Genomic DNA, 10,831 nt, shown 5'->3' on the forward strand with positions numbered 1-10,831 from the left:
TGGAGCTCATTTCTTGCCCTAATAAACCATGTCACTCCTACTCCTTTCCTTCTTCCTACTTTCCTTTACTCAGCTTCCATTCTTTCTTTCTCTGCTGCTTTTTGGTCATATATAGGCTGGTCCAGTGGTTCTCATCAGCTACACCCGGACACTTGTTAGAAATGCAAATTCTCAGACCCCACCACAGCCCTACTGAATTAGAAACCCTGGGGGAAGGGCGGGCAATCTGTGTTTTAACCAGCCCTCCAGGGGATTCTAAGCACTCTAATTTGAGAACCCTGCTCTAGTCTCTTCTTCCCCAGTTGTGGTGGTCCTGGGAATCAGGGGCACAGTCCTGCCCAGAACCTGTAGTAGGAAGCAGAAAGAAGATCAAGAAGGAAACCCGGAAATAATCAGAACTTGGGTTCTGATTGGGTGGCCCTGGCCAGGTCACTCACCTCTTGGACTTTTAGGTTCCTCTTCAGAAGTGTAGACAGGAAGAAGTTAGTCTCTGAGGTTGGGTTGTTCTCACATCTGTAAGTCCTGATCTGGCCAATGCCTGCTTCATTATTCTTCTCTTTTCTGCTGACTCCCTGCCCAGCCCTCATGGCAATCCTGAGTTTTGTCTTGTCCTTGGCCAATTAACTGTTTGTGAGAGAGACAGAGAAATCCAATCTAGAAATGAAATAGAAACACATGTAGGAGAGGTCATAGCCTCCAACAGAAATGGGGCCATGCTTTGACTGTGTGCTCCCAGAAGGGAGGGAGCTGGAGGGGTCCCCCTGTTGGGAGCTCAGGTGGGAAAGAGCGAGCGGGCTATGCTGTCAGGGGTCCATGTAGCCAATTAAAGCAACAAGCTTTTAATCACTCACTGTGATGGCATAAATGAAAGTTCTACAACTGGAGAAAGTACACATCCCCCTGTTCCATTTTCCCTCATGGAACTGAACACCGGCCCAAGGTCGGGTGGACCAGCATAGATGTGGGGGTCATCTCTCTGTTGAGGGAGCCCCTGAGAAAAAGGCAGTTTTATGGATCCTAAAGTTGGGTGGGGGGAGGGGAAGGGCTAGGTGTGGAAAAGAAGTGAGTCAGAGGAGGGGAAGAGTCTTCACAGTTTCCTCCTCCTCCCCACCGTAAGGAGGCCTCAGGAGAGACAGCACCTGAAGAGGACCTCTGCCCAAGGCCTCAGTCATAGAAAACTAGGAATGAAGGCGCTTCTGAGCTAGGAATGTAAATATGCGAAGCGCATGACCAGCGAGTGGGGCCTGAGTCCTTAACTGCACCTCTCGGGCTATGCACCAAAGCACGGGAAGCTGCCTGCAGGCCTGCAGGCAAAGCCTTTGTAATTGCTGATGGTCAGGCCTGAGAAGTCACACAAATCACCCACAGGTTTTTAACCAGGAGCCAGACTCCTGACCTCCTCCCAGGGAGACATTAAGCGGCCTCTGCTCCCACCTGCCTCTTCTGAGTCAACTCCTCCAGCTTTCAAGCAAGGATCAGGGTACATGGCTCTGCATAGAAATGCCAGGAATTTCTCCAGGTGGAAATCACTTTTCACCCACCTTTCTAGGCTTGAACCTCTTGGTTTCTGTCATTTTAAATCACAAGTATCTCTGGGAAATAACTGAGAGAACTAAGTGCAAACTGCAATGAAAAGTTCACATTATTGACACAGATAAGACTCTAAGATGAATCCCAAAGTTACCAGAACTGTCTTCCTGAAAGATGTCTAGGGTGTGGGAAAAAGATGTTTCAAAGGAAAGAAATCATAAAGATCAGAGCAGAAATAAATGAAATAAAAACAAAGAAAACAATAGCAAAGTTGGTTCTTTGAGAAGATAAACAAAATTGATAAACCCTTTGCCAGACTCATCAAGAAAAAAAGGGAGAGGACACAAATCAATAAAATTGGAAATGAAAAAGGAGAAAAAACAATTGACACCACAGAAATACAAAGGATTATAAGAGGCTACTACGAACAACTCTATGCCAATAAAATGGACAACCATGAAGGAACGGACAAACTCTTGGAAAGGTACAATTTTCCAAGACTGAACCAGGAAGAATTAGAAACAGACCTATCACAAGTAATGAAATTGAAACTGTAATTAAAAATCTTCCAACAAACAAAAGTCCAGGACAACATGGCTTCACAGGCCAATTCTATCAAACATTTAGAGAATAGGTAAGACCAGTCCTCAAACTCTTCCAAAAAATTGCAGAGGGAGGTACACTCCCAAATTCATTCTATGAAGCCACCATCACCCTGATACCAAAACCAGAAAAAGATACCACAAAAAAAGAAAATTATAGACCAATATCACTGATGAACACAGATGCAAAAATCCTGAACAAAATACTAGTAAACAGAATCCAACAACATATTAAAAGGAACATACACCATGATCAAGTGGGATTTATCCCAGGATGCAAGTATTCTTCAATATATGCAAATCAATCAATGTGATATACCATATTAACAAATGAAGGAATAAAAACCATATGATCATCTCAATAGATGCAGAAAAAGCTTTTGACAAAATTCAACACCCATTTATGATAAAAACTCTCCAGAAAATGGGCATAGAGGGAAACTACCTCAACATAATAAAGGCCATATATGACAAACCCACAGCCAACATCATTCTCAATGGTGAAAAACTGAAAGCATTTCCACTAAGATCAGGAACAAGACAAGGATGTCCACTCTCGCCACTCTTATTCAACATAGTTTTGGAAGTCCTAGCCACAGCAATCAGAGAAGAAAAAGAAATAAAAGGAACACAAATTGGAAAAGAAGTAAAACTGTCACTGTTTGCCAATGACATGATACTATACATAGAAAATTCTAAAAATGCCATCAGAAAACTAGTAGAGCTAATCAATGAATTTGGTAAGGTTGCAGGATACAAAATTAATGCACAGAAATCTCTGGCATTCCTATACACCAACAACAAAAAATCAGAAAGAGAAATTAAGGAAACACTCCCACTTACCATTGCAACAAAAAGCATAAAATACCTAGGAATAAACCTGCCTAAGGAGGTGAAAGACTTGTACTCAGAAAACTATAAAATAAACACTGATGAAAGAAATCAAAGATGACATAAACAGATGGAGAAATATACCATGTTCTTGGATTGGAAGAATCAATATTGTGAAAATGACTATACTACTCAAAGCAGTCTACAGATTCAATGCAAGCCCTATCAAACTATCAATGGCACTCTTCACAGAATTAGAAAAAAATTTTTTACAATTTGTATGGAAGCACAAAAGACCCCAAACAGCCAAAGCAATCTTGAGAAAGAAAAACAGAGTTGGAGGAATCAGGCTCCCTGACTTCAAACTATACTACAAAGCTACAGTAATCAAGACAGTATGGTACTGGCACAGAAACAGAAATATAGATCAATCGTACAGGATTGAATGCCCAGAGATAAACTCATGCACATATGGGTACCTAATTTACAACAAAGGGGGCAAAAACATACAATGGAGAAAAGACAGCCTCTTCAATAAGTGGTGCTGGGAAAACTGGACAGCTATATGTAAAAGAATGAAATTAGAACACTACCTAACACCATACACAAAAATAAATCCCAAATGAATTAAAGACTGAAATGTAAGACAAGACACTATAAAACTTTTAGAGGAAAACATAGGAAAAACACTCTTTGACATAAACCGCAGCAAGATCTTTTTTGACCCTGCTCCTAGAGAAATGGAAATAAAAACAAAAATAAACAAATGGGACTTAATTTAACTTAAAAGCTTTTGCACAGCAAAGGAAACCATAAACAAGACAAAAAGACAACCCTAAGAATGGGAGAAAATATTTGCAAGTGAAACAACAAAGGATTAATCTCCAAAATATACAAACAGCTCGTGGAGCTCAATATCAAAAACACAAACGACCCAATTAAAAAATGGACAGAAGACCTAAACAGACATTTCACCAAGGAAGACATACAGATGGCCAAGAACCACATGAAAGGATGCTCAACATCACTAATTACTAGAGAAATGCAAATCAAAACTACAATGAGAGGGCTTCCCTGGTGGTGCAGTGGTTGAGAGTCTGCCTGCTTATGCAGGGGACATGGGTTCGTGTCCCGGTCCGGGAGAATCCCACATGCTGTGGAGCAGCTGGGCCCATGAACCATGGCCGCTGGGCCTGCGTGTCCGGAGCCTGTGCTCCACAACGGGAGAGGCCACAACAGTGAGAGGCCCGCGTACCGCAAGAAAAAAAAAACTACAATGAGATATCATCTCACACCAGTCAGAATGGCCATCATCAAAAAATCTACAAACAATAAATGCTGGAGACGGTGTGGAGAAAAGGGAACCCTCTTGCACTGTTGGTGGGAATGTAAATTGATACAGCCACTATGGAGAACAGTATGGAGGTTCCTTAAAACACTACAAATAGAACTACCATATGACCCAGCAATCCCACTACTGGGCATATACCCTGAGCAAACCATAAATCAAAAAGAGTCATGTACCAAAATGTTCATTGCAGCTCTATTTACAATAGACAGGACATGGAAGCAACTTAAGTGTCCATCAACAGATGAATGGATAAAGAAGATGTGGCACATATATACAATGGAATATTACTCAGCCATAAAAAGAAACGAAATTGAGTTATTTGTAGTGAGGTGGATGGACCTAGAGTCTGTCATACAGAGTGAAGTAAGTCAGAAAGAGAAAAACAAATACCGTATGCTAACACATATATATCGAATCTAAGAAAAAAAAAGGGTCATGAAGTACCTAGGGGTAAGATGGGAATAAAGACACAGACCTACTAGAGCATGGACTTGAGGATATGGGGAGGGGAAGGGTAAGCTGTGACAAAGTGAGAGAGCGGCATGGACATATATACACTACCAAACGTAAAATAGATAGCTAGTGGGAAGCAGCCGCATAGCACAGGGAGATCAGCTCGGTGCTTTGTGACCACCTAGAGGGGTGGGATAGGGAGGGTGGGAGGGAGGGAGATGGAAGAGGGAAGAGATATGGGAACACATGTATATGTATAACTGATTCACTTTGTTATAAAGCAGAAACTAACACACCATTGTAAAGCAATTATACTCCAATAAAGATGTTAAAACAAACAAACAAAAAGATATAAGGATACCAAAATCTGTACTGGTTAGAGTTCTACAGGGAAATAGAACCAGTAGGATATATAGATAGATAGATAGATATAGATATAGACACAAAACCACACATATATACATACATGGGTACATATACACTATTTAGCATGGAAGCTACATGGAATAACAAAATTATATTATTTAATCCCATTTAAAAATGCTGAAAATATGACTTCAATTTGTCTTCAGATTAAAATAAAATCTCCAACAATGTCAAAAAAATAAAATGATATACACATTGAAAAAAATATGGCACTGATGAACTAGTGGCAGGACAGGAATAAAGACGTAGACATAGAGAATGGACTTGAGGACACGGGGGTGGGGGGGAAGCTGGGGCAAAGTGAGAGTGGCATGAACATATATACACTACCAAATGTAAAATAGATAGCTATGGGAAGCAGCCGCATAGCACAGGGAGATCAGCTCGGGGCTTTTCGATGACCTAGAGGGGTGGGATAGTGAGGGTGGGAGGGAGGCTCAAGAGGGAGGGGATATGGGGATATATTTACGCATATGGCTGATTCACTTTGTTGTACAACACAAACTAACACAGTATTGTGAAGTAGTTATACTCCGATAAAGAGGTATTAAAAAAATGTTTCAGAACAGGCCCTACTGATGCTAAAGCTGACACGGAATCACTCACTTGTCCCAGCCTATACTATTTTCTATTATAGTTTATACTGACATGTCCTATCTTCCCTATTGGACTGTGAGCTTCCTGAGGGCAAAGACTATGCCTTACATGCCTGTATATCACCCAAAATACATTGCTGTCAAATACATGCTATGTGGATTAGTGGTCGGGATACAGAACTTCAAACAACCTCAAAATCAGTTCTTCTCCTGTGGTCTGGAAATATCTAAACCTTATATTTACTTTTATATACAATTATGTCCTATCTTCCCAAGTGGGTTGTATATATTTTCATGTTTGAGGCTTCTCGGTGCCTGGGCCATAATTAGCTCTCAACAAATAAATACTTAACTATTAGATGTCTCAGAACAGTCTTCACCAAGAGGTGAAAAGTAGAACTGGAAATTTAATCCTCTCAAACCCCATGAAGATCCATCCTCCAGGGTGTGAGATTCCAGGCATGATCAGACAGGATCACTCCTTCCTGGAATCCCTCAGAGGGCAGCCATAAGCATATGGGGGATATTTCTGGGAACAGTGAGTTAACAGCCTCCCTTTGCTTCAGCTTGCCCCAATACTCAGACTTAACTGGTGGAGATTTATGGGTTTGTGTACAATGTACTTGATGTTTCTTTTCTATTAGTTGTTCATCACACACACCATTGGAAACTACCGGGTGCAATCACCCCTAGCTCTTGACCATGATAATCAAGGTGGTCCTGAAAAGGAGTCAACAAGCCAGAGAGCTAGTCTCCTGCTTTCTAATGGATGATTTATACCATTTAGGTCAAGAAGGAGGCACTATCCACTCTAGGCAGGCATAGCCCAGCCCACCATCCCAATACATTCTACTCTACCCCTCCATTCATCCATCCCCACTGTCCCTCCTGCTTCATTGAAGTCACGTGAGCAGGTCCCAGACTTACAGCCCAGTTAGACTGAGCTTTGCCTGTCTTCCTCTGATGATTTCTGTCTTGCGGCCAACAGCCAGACTCTGGGTTTGTTCTCCCCATCAGCCATGCAGAGGAATGGCCACAAGAGAAATTCCAGTTCCGCATTCCTCTAAGGATCAGTGGTTCTGACTACTTAGCAGTATTACCTGGGGGAGAGTTTCCAGAATATGGCTCCCTGGCACTTACCCCCAAAGATTCCAATTTAGTCAGTCCAGGTGATGTTCAATCAGCTGTATTTTAATGATTCTGATGCATGAGCAAATTTGGGAACCACTGGACAAATTCTAGGCTCTTTGAGATCAAGAAAGATGTGAATCTACCCTTCTGTATGCCCGTGATGACTAGCACAGCATCTGGCACAGAGCGACCACTTATATTCACTGAATCAGTGAATGCTGAAAACATGGTGGTGGCTTGGAAGTAGAGTCAACCTAGCATCTTACCTAAAGGCTAGGCAAGAGCCAGTGGGATGCAGAAGGCCAAACCAGTCAGAGTGGGGCTAGGGATAGGAATAAAGCAACAGGGCAGTGGTAGGCATAATCAGAAGAAAATGGGTAATTTGAGCCCCACGTGGGAGAACATGGCCCCTGCTCTGGAATATGCTACAATCTTTAAAGATGCTGCTGCCTCTATTCTGGGACTTAGAGGAGTTCTGCCTCCCCTCCCATTTAAGAAAGCAAATCTGATGGATGACTTCCCTGGTTAAAACCCTCCAAAGCAAAATGAAACCACCGAAAAACCCTGCAAAGGCCTGTATTGTCAGGATAAATTCTACACTCTTTTCTCTGACTCAGAGTCCTTTCCTAGCTCCTCCCTCGCTCATCACACGGTACTGGCTCCCACCTCTTTACATATACAGCCACCCTTACAAGTCTCAAGTCGTACACTCTGCCTGTTCTCTCTGCGTGCGATGCTCATTCCCGGTCCCGAGACCATCGGGACCGGGTTTTTTGTTTGCTTGTTTTTTTAATTTATTTTTTTAACATCTTTATTGGAGTATAGTTGCTTTACAGTGGTGTGTTAGTTTCTGCTGTATAACAAAGTGAATCAGCTATACATATACATACATCCCCATATCTCCTCCCTCTTGCGTCTCCCTCCCACCCTCCCTATCCCACCCCTCTAGGTGGTCCCAAAGCACTGAGCTGATCTAGGGAGATCAGCTATGTGGCTGTTTCCCACTAGCTATCTACTTTCCATGGCATGGACTTATATATACTCTCATATCACAGTTTTAAACATCACCTTCTCTTCCCCCAGGAGACTGCCGGTTCCCTGAGGGTCGAGGTTAGCCTGCTGTGTCCAAAACCTAGCCAGCAGTTGTGCTAATATTTCAATGAAAGGAAATTGAGAAGGGAAACCGACAGCAGACACTCAGGATTGGCGTTTGCTTGTGTTGCTGTAAAACTGGATTCTGCAGACACAAACCAGCTCATTGATTTGGATCTAGAGAGCAACTGGGAGATGGGAGTTGTGTTGAGAAGGAGAAAAGCAAGTGCAGGTGGGAGGATCAAAAAATAAAAAATACAACCAGAGAGAAGGGAGAGTGCGCAGTCCGACGCTGAGGTCAAAGGCCGTGGGAGACCATCTCCTGTGGGCACACTTGGCCAACGCAGCCTGCCAAGAGGCTCCACGCTGAGAAAACCCCAGCGGCGGCACAGGCGGGACGCGGGGCTGCAGGTGGGCGGGGCGCGGGGCGGGGCTGCGCGTGGGCGCCGCTAGGCCTGCGCTGGAGGCAGCTGATTCGCCTGCCTGACGCTTTGATGCCTTGATTTGGTCTGACAAGTGGAGGCTGCTGTGCGAAGCGGCCTGGATTTTTGACATTCAGCGAGCTAGAAATAACCAGCTGGGCTCCTGGCGCTGTGGTCACAAATGTCTTGCCCTTCCGAAACGATGGGCTGACTGAAGGGACTTTTCCGCAGTGCAGATCTGTTCTCTGTGTGTCAGCCTGGGTTCTAGTCCGGATTCAGCTCCCAGCTCGGTTTAGTGGAGTCACTCGAATTGGCTGCCGCTCAGCCTTCCCTCTGTTGTTGATAGCTGACCCCCTTCCGCCTCTGTTGAAAATGGCTCTGAGTGGCTGCCTTGTCCCTCCTAATCCCGTGGCCTGAACTTGATATTCGCTGCTTCTAGAAGCCCAGCGCTCCACATATCCACTCTGGGAGGGACTAGAAGATGATCCCGATTGCAAAGGTGCTGATGAACGTTTTGTGAACCCTGAGAGAGTGTTGAAATCTAGGAGCTCTCGCCCTAGAAAAATTTACACACCCATCAAACATTGCTTACAACTGCAGGGAGTTACTGGCGTAAAACACAGACCCCTGGTTTAACAGTCTAGTCCAACTCCTCCTCTTGCCGGTGAGGAGACTGGCCTGAAACAAGCCCTCAGGGTTTCCCCCCACCTGCCCAACCTCCTGCACCACGAGCACCGCTTTTTCCCTCCTTTCCTTCTTCAACCATCCTCCCCACCGACCCTCCACACTTGGGCGCTCTCAAGAGGGAAGCTGTCCCATAAATATTTATAAAATGCGTGGGATGTCCTGAAGCAGAGAAAGTGAAAAATAACACCCCCAGGTCTGCAGAACTTCGCCTGATACTTCTCTCCCAGCTTCCACTCATCCTTCCCGTGAGCCTGGGGAGGGGGTGCAGCTAGAGGGAGCTGAAGCTGCCGCAGCAAAGAAGTCCCCACCCCCTTCAGAGTCAGCACCATCAACACACTATCACATAAAACTTCCCGCTCCAGCAGCATCCAGCCGCTGTCTGGTAGTGACCAACAAGAACCAAAGCAGCTTTGCACGGTGGCTTGCTTGCCCAGAAGTATCTGGTGCAAGTGGGCTTCTTGTACAATGGGGAACTCCTGGGAGTGCCCTTTTGAATGTACTGCAAGAAACAGCTCTACCAATGGATGATTCAGGAGGCTATAATTGGCCTTCACTCCTACCGCATAGTTTTGATAAAATAACATAGCCCAGCAGGGGGTAGGAAGGCAGTAAATAAAAACCTAAGCTCTTGCTACTCAAAGTGTGCATGGCACCAGTGGCATCGACGTCACCAGGAGCTTGGTAGAAATGCAGGCTCTGTCCCAGACCCACTAGGAGATCTGTGTTTTAAAGAGATTTTGAGATGATTTGCATATGGGTTAAAGTTTGAGAGACCCCACCCAAAGTCGGCTGATAGCGGTCATTATTAGAGTCCCAGTCACCCCCTGCTCCCACCTGGGAAAACCACAACAGGTGGATGAAATTCCTCCAAGCTCTGCTTGCAGGAGATGATGGCCACACTTACAAGGCGACCCAGTACCCACCTCTACCCCCTCCCTCAACCAGAGACCTCACCCACCTGTTGGCAGAATCACCCACCTTGTTACTGCTATTCTATGATTTTATCTTCTGGGGAAACAGAGAAGTCTTCTATCTGGAGATGAAAATGACAAGCGACTACCTCCTAAATAAAATCCAATTTGGCTTTAGCTTTGGCGGCAGCTCTAACCCCATTGCTGCTGGAACCAGTTCCAAGGTCTAACTACCAAATACTTCAGGGGAAATGGGAGGAGGGTAAGTCTCTGCAATTGCCCATTTGTACCATCTAACACTATTTTCATCCGCCTTTGAAAAGAAAGGTGCAGAAACTATGGCCGGTGAGGACACAGACCGGTGACTTCCAGAGTGGGCCCGACAGGGGAAAATGGAAGAGAAGTGCAGAAAATTGCTCAGGGGAAGACAGGCTTCAGTGACACCTGCTGAAACAGAAACCTGATCTCACAGGACATCCTTCCCTGCCTGTTCTCTACAAATATTAGGGGGCTTATGCAGTAAAAAAAAAAAAAAAAAAAAAAAAGAGAGAGATGTTTGGCCAGCTTATAGAAAATGTAATGTGGGCACTTTGCTGCCCTGGCTTTTAAAGCCGTCAAAAGCAAACCAACTTCAAGGTGTCAGCCACTCTGTTTGCAGCCTTAGAAAGACATCCTTGTTCTTTTATTGTCCTGCCTTTGCTCAGAGCAGCAAACTCTCCCTGGGGAAATGGCTTACCTTAAAAGAGATGCTATTGTAGCTGAAGATGTTTTAGCTTCACTTCCAATCTCTGATTCCTTG

The 10,831-nt window shown here is 44.4% G+C and overlaps 1 long non-coding RNA gene across 1 annotated transcript in view; it reads right to left on the reverse strand.

The window, feature by feature from the left end:
- Positions 1-10,405, reverse strand: part of LOC149750307 (uncharacterized) — a 62,818-nt gene extending 52,413 nt beyond the window's left edge. Inside the window, exon 1 of the long non-coding RNA XR_016392188.1 lies at positions 438-10,405. This is a non-coding gene — a long non-coding RNA (uncharacterized LOC149750307). The remainder of the gene's footprint in view (positions 1-437) is intronic.
- Positions 10,406-10,831: the final 426 nt, after the last annotated feature.

Source organism: Delphinapterus leucas, chromosome 2 (assembly GCF_059928025.1).
Source record: "Delphinapterus leucas isolate spDelLeu-1000000601 "Yukka" chromosome 2, BTC_Dleu_Yukka2, whole genome shotgun sequence".
NCBI lineage: Eukaryota > Metazoa > Chordata > Mammalia > Artiodactyla > Monodontidae > Delphinapterus > Delphinapterus leucas.